Genomic DNA, 14062 nt, shown 5'->3' with positions numbered 1-14062 from the left:
CCCGATTCCGCCATCGCTGCGGATCTGGATAATTCGCTGTGTTTTTGTTCAGGAATTATCAATGATCTGCATACGTTTTGACAGGTTTTTGCGACTCTGAATGTAAGGCAGCTGGTGCATTGAGATAGATTAGGCCGCAGCAAAGCCTTCTGGAATGAGAAGCTAAAGCCTGCTAACTGAATACACTCAAACAATTTGTAGGCCCGGGGGCAAAAAGCTTTATGAATGGCATATTTATCTCCGAGGTCAAATACGAGGCAGATGTGCTAAGCTTTGTACAAATATGTCTGCATTATAACCCGCCGTTCTCCAAACTGGGGGAATTCCTCGCTGGGAGAAGAAACGGTGACAGGAGAAATACGGGAGGGTGAGGTGGCAAAAATAATAGCCCAAGGGCCAGTGGGCAAGCTGTAGAAAATGCTGACTCTATGGTTTACACCTGATATTGGATCCAAGGTGCTTAGTACATAACATTAGACCCTAGAGCAGAATATCTGTCAGTGAAGTACAGCTCCGGAGAACTAACTTCAGCTCTCACAAGTGAAATTCTAGGCACTGGTTTTGCATAGGAAAGTATATTCTTTCTAGAGGTCTGTAAGGCTTTTTATAGCTGTATTAGAGTACAAAATATTTCGATGATTTTTACTTCGACATGTACCCCTTTGGTGTTGGTGCTGCTGAACAGAATCAGTCTCCTTCCCCTTCTGGAGACTCTGCTGCTGTTCTGATAAGCAGGGCAGAAAGTTAATATTACAGTGATATCGGGAACAGAGGATCCCTACATATCTGGAGAGGTAGTTGTGGGGAGTGACTAGCGTGGTGTCAGACAAGGGGTGTGATTCTGAGCTCCGACACTGGCTGCTTCTGATTGGAGCTCTGAATCACGCCCCTCTGTCTGACACCGCCCACCGGACGTTATAGGGTTTAACTAGCACATCAGGCAACAAAACTAACTGCCCTTGTTGCTCAGGAATGGTGGGGACGAGAGAGAAAATTCCAACTGTGCTGGAATCAGTGGAGCAGCGACCATTAAATGATGCTAAGAAGTAGAATTGGTGGTGAAAGGTCCTTTTTAAGACATGTTTTAGGCAAAACAAATCAGTTCAGATAAGCGGTACTTAAAAGACCTGGTAGTGATATTGGTCTATCTAGCTCATTCCCTTTGGATAGACTAGATCAGGCTCCACCCCCTTGTATATTAAGCAGTGTACATAATGTTCTTTAGTGTACAACTGTATTCTAACATGTCAGTAGTGCTCAGTATGGTGCGGGATAGAGCGCTACTGAGAGTGCTACTGTGCACGCATGAGATTTCGATTGAAACCACCGGGAATTAGGACACTTGGAGGCGGTGAATCGCAAGGAGGAGGAAGTCTTACAGAGAAGAAGCAAGAGAGTAGGGCGTGAACAAGCTATGACGTGGGGGGTGCACGGAACGCCCAGGGTGCACGGTAGAATGGATTTACATATGCGTTTTAACGGTAATTCATTAAAACGGGGGGGGGGGGGGGGGTCTTTTCAAAAACAATTAGCAGGACCAGAATAGCCTTTTTAAAGGCTATTTATTGCTGTCCATCTTGAGATCTGTCGTCTATCGTTCTGCTTCAGTCCAGGACCGCCCACTTGCCAGTAGGGAACATAATTGTGCTGGAAATATCAGAAATGATTGCTCAGGAATGGTGGGGGCTAGAGAAAAAAACACCAACTGTGTGCAAGAATCAGTAGAGCGACACCTATTGAAGGGTGCAAAAAGTTGGAGTTGGTGAAGGGTCCTCTAAGCTTCATTGCTTGAGATAATACAGTTTGGGGAATTGCACGAAAAGCCTTTGGGGTGTTATCCAAAGAGTGGTTCCTAGCCACACACTGATCTAAGGATACAAGTGGCTGCAAATAGCTAAACCCCAACACCCACATTGCTCCAAAGAGTTCATTGCCTATTAACAATAATGGAGACAGCGATTCACAAAGTGGTGGGGTAAACACTGTTTGATTCAGGTGACCCTGGGATGATAAGGGTGACACACTCCCTTTAACCAAGTTTTATAAACCAGACAACCCCTTTAATGTCTCAACTACTTTGCGATGCAAAAAATGTAAGAAACAGCAGATAGTTCTGAGTTACATTAGGCAACCATTGCAAATAAATTGGGGCGAACATCGTAACTGTGGTGCGTCTGCGGCCTCGGAGGTGGAATCTTCTGTCCGAGACGTACGGAGCTGACGTGAGGTCCTTGATAGGCTCTCCCCATGTGTGACTACGACTATACCTGCGTGATAAGGCAGAGAGCAGCAGAGGGAGCTGCAGTCACAGCGCTCGCCACTATAACGTGCCATCAGGAAGGTAAGGCCGTCTGTCTTATACTCTCAGGTCCTCATTGTTCCAGCCGTCAGCAGATATTAGCTCAGTTTTAAGCTATTTTTTGCTACACGTGTAATAGAGGATTATACAGGAAAGTAACAAGTATCAGGGTATGTATATATCAGACATATAATACTAATACTGCAATAAATACGTATAACTCATCACTCAATGATGTGTCAATGTGTCCCCCGACCATACACACGGCCGTATTACATATCACATACCGCATATTACATACCGTCACTGTTATATACCCATAGTGTGTGCCCCGTATATTATACGCAATCATTTAGAGTTGTTTTTTTTATTAAATCATATTAATGAAATTGACCATTTAATGCCTGTCCTATTATAGGAATGGTTCCCTTAGGACCAGTGCTGGGCAATACGTCGAATAATAACCAAAACCGAACGGCAGTCTGGATAACCGAAGTGAATTTTGTTCATGTGGATTATTTCAGTTATTACATTATTTGTAGTATCGATTGGAACGAACACGGCCAAATAGAAATTGCAACTATTATATTTTGGGGTCTCTTCAGACCTCAGAAGCGGAGGGCCAGGGAAGGTGAGGAAACCTAAAAAAAAACAGTGTAAGGGTATGTTCACATGGCGGAATTTTCATTCCGTGTGTGAACGTTCCGCTCCGGATTTGGCCCGAATGTTGGGGCTAATAGGGAGGGGGGTCTTGCGCTGCGGATGCCGTGGCTGAGTCAGCCGCAGAATCCGCGGCAAGAAGAGTCATCTCGCTTCTTTTAGCCACTACTACTTCAGTCGAAGCCGTTTTTGGCAGTGGATTTTTTAAAAATTTTTTTTAATGTAGATGGTGAACCCCATATAGGGATCACAATGTACATTTTCTCCTATCACTATGTCTTTTGTAGAATGGGAGGAAATCCACGCAAACACGAAGAGAACATACAAACTCCTTGCAAATGTTGTTCCTGGCAGGATTCGAACCCAGGACTCCAGCGCTGCAAGGCTGCAGTGCTAACCACTGAGTCACCGTGTTGCCCCTTTGGCAGCGGATTTTGAGGCGGATTCCGCCTCAAAATCTGCTGCCCCAAAACTCAGTGTGGACAGACCCTAACTCGCCTCTCCGCTGCGACTCTTTGCCGTCTTCGATGCTTCCGGCTGATATCATGCACTGGCTCATGTCATACACTTGGAGGGACAGTGGTTCTTGTCACACCCTCTTTCAAGAAAGCGATGTAAAAGAGAAAAAAAATAGCTAATTTTTGACCATAACATCATTTGCACAAAAATTTGCAACTTTTTCATTCGCCGTACGCCAACAGACGGACTTGATAAATCTCCAATGAATACAACCTAACAAAAATATACATCTAGTGCCCAACAATGCAGTCTCTTATGTCTAAGTTTTTTGGCGTTTGGTGCAAACAAAGGCAACTTTTTTAAAAAATTCTACACTAGCTACACTCTTTAAGAAAGAAGGATGAAGACGAGCAGGGGACGGGGCCATTGGTTCCAACAAATGTATTTAGAAGCCGCTGTGTGTTTTTGGGGAAATGTACACCGCTTCGTAACTGGAGTACCTTTCCCCCAACTGGCCTGGTTACAAGGTGACGTAGATTTCCCCCAAGACACACATCTTCTACGTGTCGTGCCCCCCGCCAGCTTCGGAGCCATAGGTTACGCCAGTCTTCGTAAATCTACCCCTGTATTCAGGTAGAAAGATCTGACGCTTAGAATTTTACAAGTCTCTTTATTCCTTCGCGTTCAACGCGTTAACTTGTTTTTGCCGTTGCGACGCGTACGCCATCGTCTTAGTAAGACAATAACTTTTGTTTCGTCGTGTTTTGTCTTTTTGCTTTTATTTTATTTTTTTTATCAACTGTCACTTGAATTGTGCCGGAGAGCTAAAGCGAGCCGTCAGTCTTTTTGAGAGTTAATGTTTTTGCTCCGGTAGCGCATTGTGTGTCTAAAGAGAGAACATTATGAAGCTATTTTACTGACGCTAGAATCATTGTTCGTTACTCAAGCTTTCCATTCACATTAAAATACAGGTAATCACGCGTTTAATTAACGGATTTGTCTCTGGAGTGGTAGTCAATGTTTAGTTTACAGGTGGAATGGCTTGATGGTTTGCACCGTTTATTCATTCAGACTCCCGTCGGTTCTGTAACAATTATAAATGTTGTCATTCAGCTTAAAATATCACACTCATTGAAAGGGACAGACGTACCCGACTCGCTAAAGCAGGCATTAAGAACAATCGGCGTGTTTGTAATTCTGTGCAACAAAGACAATGCCGTGCCCTTGCGAACCGACCTGGCTCATTACTCTGAACTCTGGATCGGAAGTGCGAGCGGGTTGTAACTTTTTGTGTTGTATACGTTTTAGGGTATTTTGGGGTATCTTTGCATTCCCTTAGGGGTTGTCACGCTATTAAAGAGATTCTACCATTGAAATGAATTTATATGTGGATAAGAAATCGGAATAGCCTTTAGAAAGGCTATTTGTCTCTTACCTTTAGACGTGGTCTCCGTTTTTTACCGGTATGCAGATTAGTTCTCTCGCAATGATGGGGGCGGGCCCCAGCGCTGAAAATGCGATTGGGGCGTCCCCACTGCTGCTCGAGAACACGATCCAGCGACGCCTCTATCTTTGTCTGGATCCTCCCCTTCTTTCATCGTCTTCCTTCTGCGTCACCTCCGAGCCTGCGCAGTTGGCTCTGCCAGTGAGACACTAGTAGAGCCGACTACGCATGCCGGCTGGCGGCCGTTTTTGGGAGGCCGCTCTTGCTCTTGTAGTTCAATACAGGAGCGGCCTCCCAAAAATGGCCGCCGTCCGGCATGCACACTTGGCTCTGCTGGTGTCTCACTGGCAGAGCCAACTGCACAGGCGTTGGAGATGACGCAGAAGGAAGACGACAAAAGAAGGGGACGATCCAGCTGAAGATAGAGGCGTCTCTGGAACGTGTTCTCGAGCAGCAGTGGGGACGCCCCCATCGCATTTTCAGCGCTGGGGCCCGCCCCCATTGCTATGAGAGATCTAATTTGCATACCGGTAAAAATCGGTATTTCTAAGAAACGGCGCAGCGGAGACCACATCTAAAGGTAAGTGACGAATAGCTTTTCTAAAGGCTATTCCGACGTGTGATCGCCAAAAAAATTCATTTCAATGGTAGAATCCCTTTAAAGAGATCCTGTTATTCTTCTCCTACCTTTAGATGTCTTCTCTGTGCCATTCATTTGAAATCCTGGTTTTCATCAGTATGCAAATGAGTTCTCTCGCAGCACTGGGGGCGGTCCTCAGCACTCAAACAGCACTGGGGGCGTCCCCAATGCTGCCAGAGAACTCTCCAGCGCCACCTCCATCTTCTTCAGGAACGGGTCTTCTTCTGGCGGTGGCTTCAAACTTCTAGGCCTTGGGCGTAGGGCAAAGCCCGCCGGCCACAAGAAAATGACCGCGTACACAGTATTGTAAGTTGCGATTTACTTGTGGCCGTCAGGCATGCACAGTCGGCTGCCCGAAGCCTAGAAGTTTAGCTATATATGTAGCTATCACACTACACTTGCGTGTTTGTTTACAGGGGAGTCAGGAGTGGTTCCCAACATCCAACATCTAATGTATCTGCTCATCTATTCTGTTGACAAGCCAGGTCATTTCTGCTCAATACACGTGCGATCCGCGAGACTTCTGATCTTTGTTCTCTTTCTGTTTTTCTCTCATTTCACTTCCGACTTTATTTTCTTCATACCTTTACAGAACGATTGTCGCCATTGTAACGACTGTCAATGAGTTCCCAAATACCAGATTTAATGGAGCAAGAAAGCGTTTTGAATGCGAGCTATGTCATACGTTAAATGATAAAATGGATTTTTGTATACATAATGATTGTAATCTGTATTTCTCTGCGACGAGCGCGATCCATACAAGGTCACTCGTTCAGTCAACAACGACTGACAGGGGCCAAAAACCTTGAGCCTTACAAAGTATAAATTCCCTTTAAACTTTTATTTTTTTTTTTTTGCCCGTACAATAGTTAATTATGTATTTGATGTTTAGATTATTGCAAAAATAAATTGTATGTCGCGTTACACGTGTTTGACCTTCCCCCGTCGTACATATTTTTTTGTATTCGCGCCGTGTACGGCGTGTATGGAGTTTTTGTTTGTCTGTTTGTCTCATTTGTTCTTTTTCAAGGGCGGATATAAGTGTCATCAGATTTCAGAACACCTCTCCCATTATTCTTTCTCTCGTTTCATTGTCCCTTTTCATTACCGGGTAAGTTAATATTCTATCGTAGTTCCGTGGGTTGACAAAGCCCTCGCGTCCACCCGCTTCAGTGTTTCTCCAATTATCCATCATTCATTATCGGGTTATTTAGAATTCTCGGTGCTAATTGTTACTGTTTCAGCTCTTTAGTGCGGATACAGTATCTGCCGTTACGAACTCTTGTGGTTTGGCATGCCATGGGTTATTAGATGTGGGCAATGAGCAAAATTAACCGACATAATTTTGTGCATGTTGTTTTTTTTGGGGGGTTCGGTTAATACAATATTAAAGGGATTCTACCATTAAAACCTTTTTTTTTGTGGATAAAGGCTATTCGTCACTTACCTTTAGACGTGGTCTCCACAGCGCCGTTCCTTAGAAATACCGGTTTTTACCGGTATGCAAATGAGTTCTCTCGCAGCGATGGGGGCGGGCCCCAGCACTCAAACAGCGATGGGGGCGTCCCCCACCGCTGCCAGAGAATTGTCTCCAGCGCCACCTCCTTCTTCGTCCGCCGCGTCATCTTCAATGTCTTCTTCTGGTGCGGGCTCGTAACTTCTAGCAGAGCAGACTGCGCAGGCGCACAGGCCACGGGAAAATGGCCGCTAACACTGTGCAAGCGGCCACTTTGCCGTGACCTGTGCGCCTGTGCAGTCTGCTCTGCCCAAGGCCTGAGGCCTAGACGTTACAAGTTTGCGCCGGAAGAAGACATTGAAGATAACGCTGCAGACAAAGAAGGAGGCGGCACTTGGAGACACTTCTTTGGCAGCAGTGGGGCCCGCCCCCATCGCTGCGAGAGAACTAATTTGCATACCGGTAAAAACCGGTATTTCTAAGGAACGGCGCAGCGGAGACCACGTCTAAAGGTAAGAGATGAATAGCCTTTCTAAAGGCTATTCCGACGTCTTATCCACAAAAAAAAGGTTTTAATGATAGAATCCCTTTAATTACTTCTGCTCGCAGTTTTATTTGGACCAAACAAGTCCGAATCGGAAATGCTGTTATTATACTCTGTTCAGACCCCAGAATATTAGATCAGAGGCAAACCTAAAAAACAGTATACTCACCTCTCCTGGGCTCCAAGACAGGTCTTCATCCTTTTCCGGCCTCCAGAATGACATCAAGGACGGCAGAGGCCTATGATTGGGCCTCATAAATCACATGGCATCGTTAGCATCACAATGCTGTGTGACCCACGTGACTGATGAGGCCCAATTACAGGTATCGGCGGTCGCTGACATCATTCAGAAGACCTGAAGAGGATAAAGACCAGCGGCAGTGCACAGGGGAGGTGAGTAACACTGTAGCGCTATTGTTAAAGCAAATTTTCATAAATTAGTAGTTCAGGTGAATAAGAAACTTAGTAATATATCTTACTAGCTTTTACCCGCGACTTCGTCTGCGGTGATTTGAGAATTGGGCGGACACAGACGTGTGAAACTGTAAAAGTGCTTTAAAAAGTTTGGTGGGCTAGCAAATGTGATGTGATGTGTTGTATTGTGTATGTCGTGATACAGACAATGTGATGTGTTGTATTGTGTATGTAGTGATACAGACAATGTGATGTGTTGTATTGTGTATGTAGTGATACAGACAATGTGATGTGTTGTATTGTGTACGTCGTGATACAGACAATGTGATGTGTTGTATTGTGTCAGACAATGTGATGTATTATATTGTGTATGTCGTGATACAGACAATGTGATGTGTTGTATTGTGTATGTCGTGATACAGACAATGTGATGTGTTATATAGTGGAAAGCTATATGTAAATGTGAGTGAGTAGAGTGAGGGCGACTCCTGAGGTGACAGTAAGGAGTGTGCAGGCAGGTTGAGGCAGGAAATGCCAGGCAGTGTGTGGGAGTCTATAGCTGGGGCTAGGAGTCCTGCTTTTGTGAGTCTCCTGCTAGGAAGCCATGTTGTTTAGTGGCACCAAAAGTAGCCTGTGACTCAATCCTAAGGGAAAACTATGTTTGTGGAAAATTGCACACAAATCCGTCCAGGCGTTTTAGCGTGATTGAGGAACAAACATCCAAACTCACAAACATCCAAACACACAAACTTTCACATTTATAATATTAGTAGGATTAATTAAATTTGTTTCCTTCTCCACTTCTTAGGCTGTGCTCTTTTACTTACCTTCATTCAAGCTGTCTCTCTCTATAGGATCCCTCTCCATATTTAGCCTCACACACAGAAGTCTATGGAGAGGCGCGGAGAGGGGAGGAAGAAGCTGCTGCTGACAAATTTTATTTATTGCCTAATTTTGTGCATTTTTGAATATACAGCCTCGGTAGAGCAGCGTTCAGCTGCAGTTATTTATCTTTTCCAGCAATCTCCCTCATAGACTTCTATGTAAAAAGCAACTGAACCTGATCATTGGAAAAGAAAACAGATTTCTTTAATAAAATCAATTATGAAGTTTCTTATATTCACCTGTACTAATCATTTATGGAAAGTCGTTTTGTCATTGAAGTTACACTTTAAATCCTCGGCTTCAATGACTCTGTCCCAGCCCACACAGCAAAGCTGACTCGTGAGCAAATTGGGCAAACTTATGTTATTGTGGATGCTCCAGTTTTGTGGGCACATAAAAATGTAATAAAAATCAGACCTAAAATAACCTGACTCGATGATCATACCTTAGCATAAAAAAAAATTTATCATAATAAATAAATAAAGAAAATATAAAAATAAATATAAATAAAATCTAAAAATAAAATAAAATCAGAAAAAATAAACAAAAAATAAATATAAATAAAATATAAAAATTAAAAAAATCTGAAAAAAATAAAAAAAATTAATAAATAAACAAAATATAAAAATAAATATAAATAAAAAATAAAATATAAAAATTAAATAAAAAAATAAAATCAGAAAAAATTTAAAAATAAATAAAATAAAAATAATAAATAAAATAAAAATAAATATGTATATAGAATATATATATATATATATATATATATATATATATATATATATATATATTTTACTTACCGTATTTTTATAGATTATTGAATCCTAATTGTATCCAAGTTGTGGGTAGATTAAGATATGTATATAAATGCATAAAATCCCATAAAAAACCATCGCTGAAAGGTCTGGTGCATCAGTCATTTTGCAAGATTGCAATGGAATAAAAGGTTTAACTGGTACAATCAGCCAACACTATAGTTAGCCGCAGACAAGTATAGTTTGCCCACCTACACAGTACTTTTTTTCTTCTTTCTTTGAAACAAAATACCCCTGCCTGATCTGCGGCTTTTATTCCTCTATTAAGTAAAACATGGTGCCTGCTGGCTGAGACGCTTATAATTATTTAAGTATACCAAGAGGACCATCTATACATTTACTTTCCCACAGTTAACATTTTTTTCTGATGATACGGGCTGGAGCAATAAAGTGCTTCCTGACGGCCCCATGGATGTAGACGGGAGAGAACCTCGCATTCGCTACTTGTACAATCCATATTCCCTGGCTCACCTACACACCTATATACAACATACGCCCACTGGATGTAATATATTCCAGCTGCAACAGTATCGAGCAGCATGGCTTAATATCCTAATAAAGATACACTACGAGCTATAGAAAACCATTGAATATAAGGAGGCTGACGCACACGAGGCTGCTTAGCTCCATGCATTAAAGGGTATGTTTATGTTTGGTGAATTGATGCAGATATAATAGGATTATTATTTTTAATAGAACACCAATATGGTGTTATCATTGGGATCACTTTAGCAACCGGAACCTATTTATTATTGGGTTGCCTACCTACAGGCTAGGGGTTAAAGGGGTTGTCCAAGACCTGAAGGTAATTGGTACTGATGACCACAGGATAGGACCTCCGACATCAGAACCCGTTCTGATCTGGAATCCAAATACTGCCATAAGCAGCCCTGCTCCTATGCATTTGAATGGAAGTGGATTGCAGTTCCAGGCACCTCCACTGGGAGTGTATTGAGCTCCGTTATATATAGCTGCTGGTCTGTACACTGTAGTGGTGCACTGCCATACACTCCAACGGGGAGGTGCAAGACAGGATTACTTGCCAAGCACTTGCGACTTCTATTTGCTTACAATATTGTGGAAAAATTTTAGGCAGGGGTGCAAAATGCAAAATAGAAGTTTTAATAGTTAACATTTTTGTCGTTTAAGAAAATAACCTGAATAATTAAAAGATCCATATTTGATGTGACCTTTGCCCTTTGCCTCCCATCAGTTCTTCTCAATACTTGCAGGCAGTTTTTGGCATAACTGGGCAGGGAGGTTGTTCCCGCGCCATCTTGAAGAACTAAGCCCAGATCTTCTGGGGATGTTGCTTGTCCAATCCGTCTGTCTCTTCATGTCATCCCAGACAGACTGGATGATGGTGAGATCAGGGCGATATCTGTGAGGGTTGGATCATCACTTCTAGGACTCCTCCTCCAAAGGGCAAAGGTCACACCAAATATTGGTTGAATTTATATTTCTCTTTTCTTTATTCACTTTGTTGTTAATTCACAAAAATAAACTATTAACACTCTTATTTTTGAAATCATTCTTACTTTGTAGTATTGCAGTACTTCACAGCAGTGGTGCACACGTGTGGGGTTATGGGAGTCAGATTGAGGCAATAATAGACCTTTATAAAAAGTCTGACCTGTTTTTATTCAGAAAACACTATGCATAAAGGAGAACATAACAAGTTGGTACTCCAGAACTGAGCATATAACTTATTCAGAAAACACTATTCATAAAGGAGAACAGAGGAAGTTAGTACTCCAGAAGGGAACGCATAACTTATTCAGAAAACACTATGCATAAAGGAGAACAGAAGAAGTTAGTACTCCAGAAGGGAGCGCATAATTTTTTCAGAAAACATATGCATAAAGGAGAACAGAAGAAGTTAGTACTCCAGAAGGGAGCATATAACTTATTCAGAAAACACTATGCATAAAGGAGAACAGAAGAAGTTAGTACTCCAGAAGGGAGCATATAACTTATTCAGAAAACACTATGCATAAAGGAGAACAGAAGAAGTTAGTACTCCAGAAGGGAGCGCATAACTTTTTCAGAAAACATATGCATAAAGGAGAACAGAAGAAATTAGTACTCCAAAAGGGAGCATATAAGTTATTCAGAAAACACTATGCATAAAGGAGAACAGAAGATGTTAGTACTCCAGAAGGGAGCATATAACTCATTCAGAAAACACTATATGTAAAGGAGAACAGTAGAAGTTAGTACTCCAGAAGGGAGCATATAACTTATTCAGAAAACACTATGCATAAAGGAGAACAGAAGACGTTAGTACTCCAGAAGGGAGCATATAACTTATCAGGAAAGCTCTCATTAAGTTATTTGCTAACATGACACTACAAGTAGGCTGAGCTTCCAGTTGGGGGTCAGAAAAAGATTTTTATTGGAGCACTTCTTTAACTTTCTTGAGCATCTTGAGTATGAGCTGGTTGAAGAAACTTCTATTTTTCCCCGTAAAGTACTAAATAAGCCAATGATAACATTTCCAGATAATCTTAAACCACTCTAAAGACTAAAAAAATATATTGGGCAAGGTATCAAAAGCCAGTCTTTCTTTCTAATACTATATCTTCCATGACTCTGAATGTACTCGTGTAGAAAAGAATACTGCTGTGTCTTTCTTGTTTCTTGGATTTTTAAACAATAGTACAAGGGGGCAAAACACAAATTATAGACTAAATGGTATTAAGCACCGTGGAAGTAATTACGTGCGGCTTAATCAAGATTATTCCTAAATGTTGTTCTTTGTGATAGGAAGCTTAACTCAATAGTGTTCTTCCCTCACCTGAATTATTTTAATAGTGTGTTTTCACCAGTTCATAGACTACGGTTAATAAAAGAGAAGTGGCAGCTGTTGGACGCTTATATAAAGTGACCTGAACCATGGAAACAATTGGCTTCATGTGCAATATGCGAGAAGGAAACTGCCAAAGACAGAACCGACTTGGATTATTTTAGTGTTCTGTTAATAGAATGTATAGAAATTGTATTTTGTTACTTTTTTCTCTTTTTGTTCTGCAAAAACTATAGGACAGCAGAAAGTTTGGGTCATAGCCGATGGAGTAGGAATGGGACTATGTTGGAGTTCAGAGCTGGTCGAAGGGTAAGCCCCCTTGAAGACTGCCATATGACTGGTCAGTGTGCTATCCATTTTTTTCCCAGATATCACTGACCCATTCAATTCTATGGACCGTGAATGATACGGTCACGTGTCCTGGCCACAAAATAGAGAACAGGTCCTATTCCTATTGCTTCCACGGCTCCTATTCGTTGAATGAAAGGACGGTCGGTGCACTGGCAGCACACAGGTGACATCCACGTATCCCCCGGGCCGTTCATTCACGGCGGTCGTGTGCAGTCGGCTTAAGTGTAACCCATTGGAACTCCACCAGTCAATAAAGCCTTATTCACACTACAGGGTGGGCCATTTATATGGATACACCTAAATAAAATGGGAATGGTTGGTGATATCAACTTCCTGTTTGTGGCACATTGGCATAGCATACGTTAAAACTAAGCACACCACTGGTTGTCTTGTGAAATTCTCAATAAGTTTGATGTGTCACATGACCCTCTTCCCATTGAAAAAAAACTAAAGTTGGATCCAAAATGGCCGAGTTCAAAATGGCCACCATGGTTACCACCCTTCTTGAAAAGCGTTCCCTCTCCCATATGGTAATGTGCCACAAACAAGAAGTTGATATAAGCAACCATTCCCATTTTATTTAGGTGTAGCCATATAAATGGCCCACCCTGTACTATGAAAAATGGGAGTCTTTGGGACTATTCAGATGTCCATTTTTATGTTTGACACGTCCTATTTCTGGCCCGTAGACTCCAGTCTTTGAGGAATCTGTGAATACCCAATGGATGAAAAATGGACTGTTTCATCCATTTTTATGGATTTTTTTTTTTTTTTTTTTTTACAATATAGCTTAAAGGAGAATCTCCACCATGTCTACCCACTCCAACTAATTGCATCTGTCAATAGCTACTGATTCCAGCACAGTTGGATTTTTTTTCTCTCTAGCCCACCCTTCTCCAGCAGTAATTTCTGTTCCTTTCAGCAAAATTATGCTGTCTACTGTTTTGTGGGCGGGCCTTGACTGGAGCAGATAGTCAGGGACCACCCACCAGTCAACAAAGAGCTTAATTGTGATTAAATTATTGCTCAAGAGTGGTGAGGGCTAGAGATTTTCCTACTGTGTCGGAATCAGTGGAGCGGAATCTATTGACGGATGGAAAGAGTTGGAGTTGGTGATGCTGTAGGAAACCCTCTTTAAACAAGTTGTCCAGGATATATAGGTGTTCACAAGGAGGAGGCAGGGAAAGGTAAAGAAATAAAAACAAAAAAAACATACTCATCTGTCGGTGTCCACGGTACTCTGGTGTCTCCCACTGAGGTCTGGTCTTGCTTCTCCTATGGTTTGGTTT

The 14062-nt window shown here is 42.1% G+C and overlaps 1 protein-coding gene across 1 annotated transcript in view; it reads left to right on the top strand.

Annotated features, from left to right (window-relative positions):
• The window catches only part of CAMKMT (calmodulin-lysine N-methyltransferase), a 308776-nt gene that overhangs the window by 15908 nt on the left and 278806 nt on the right, over nucleotides 1–14062 (top strand). The gene's annotated exons all lie outside the window — the stretch shown is intronic.

The sequence above is a fragment of the Leptodactylus fuscus genome, chromosome 3 (assembly GCF_031893055.1).
Source record: "Leptodactylus fuscus isolate aLepFus1 chromosome 3, aLepFus1.hap2, whole genome shotgun sequence".
Classification (NCBI taxonomy): domain Eukaryota; kingdom Metazoa; phylum Chordata; class Amphibia; order Anura; family Leptodactylidae; genus Leptodactylus; species Leptodactylus fuscus.
Note: the sequence above shows the minus strand (reverse complement) of the source record. Positions and strands in the feature narration are given on the sequence as shown.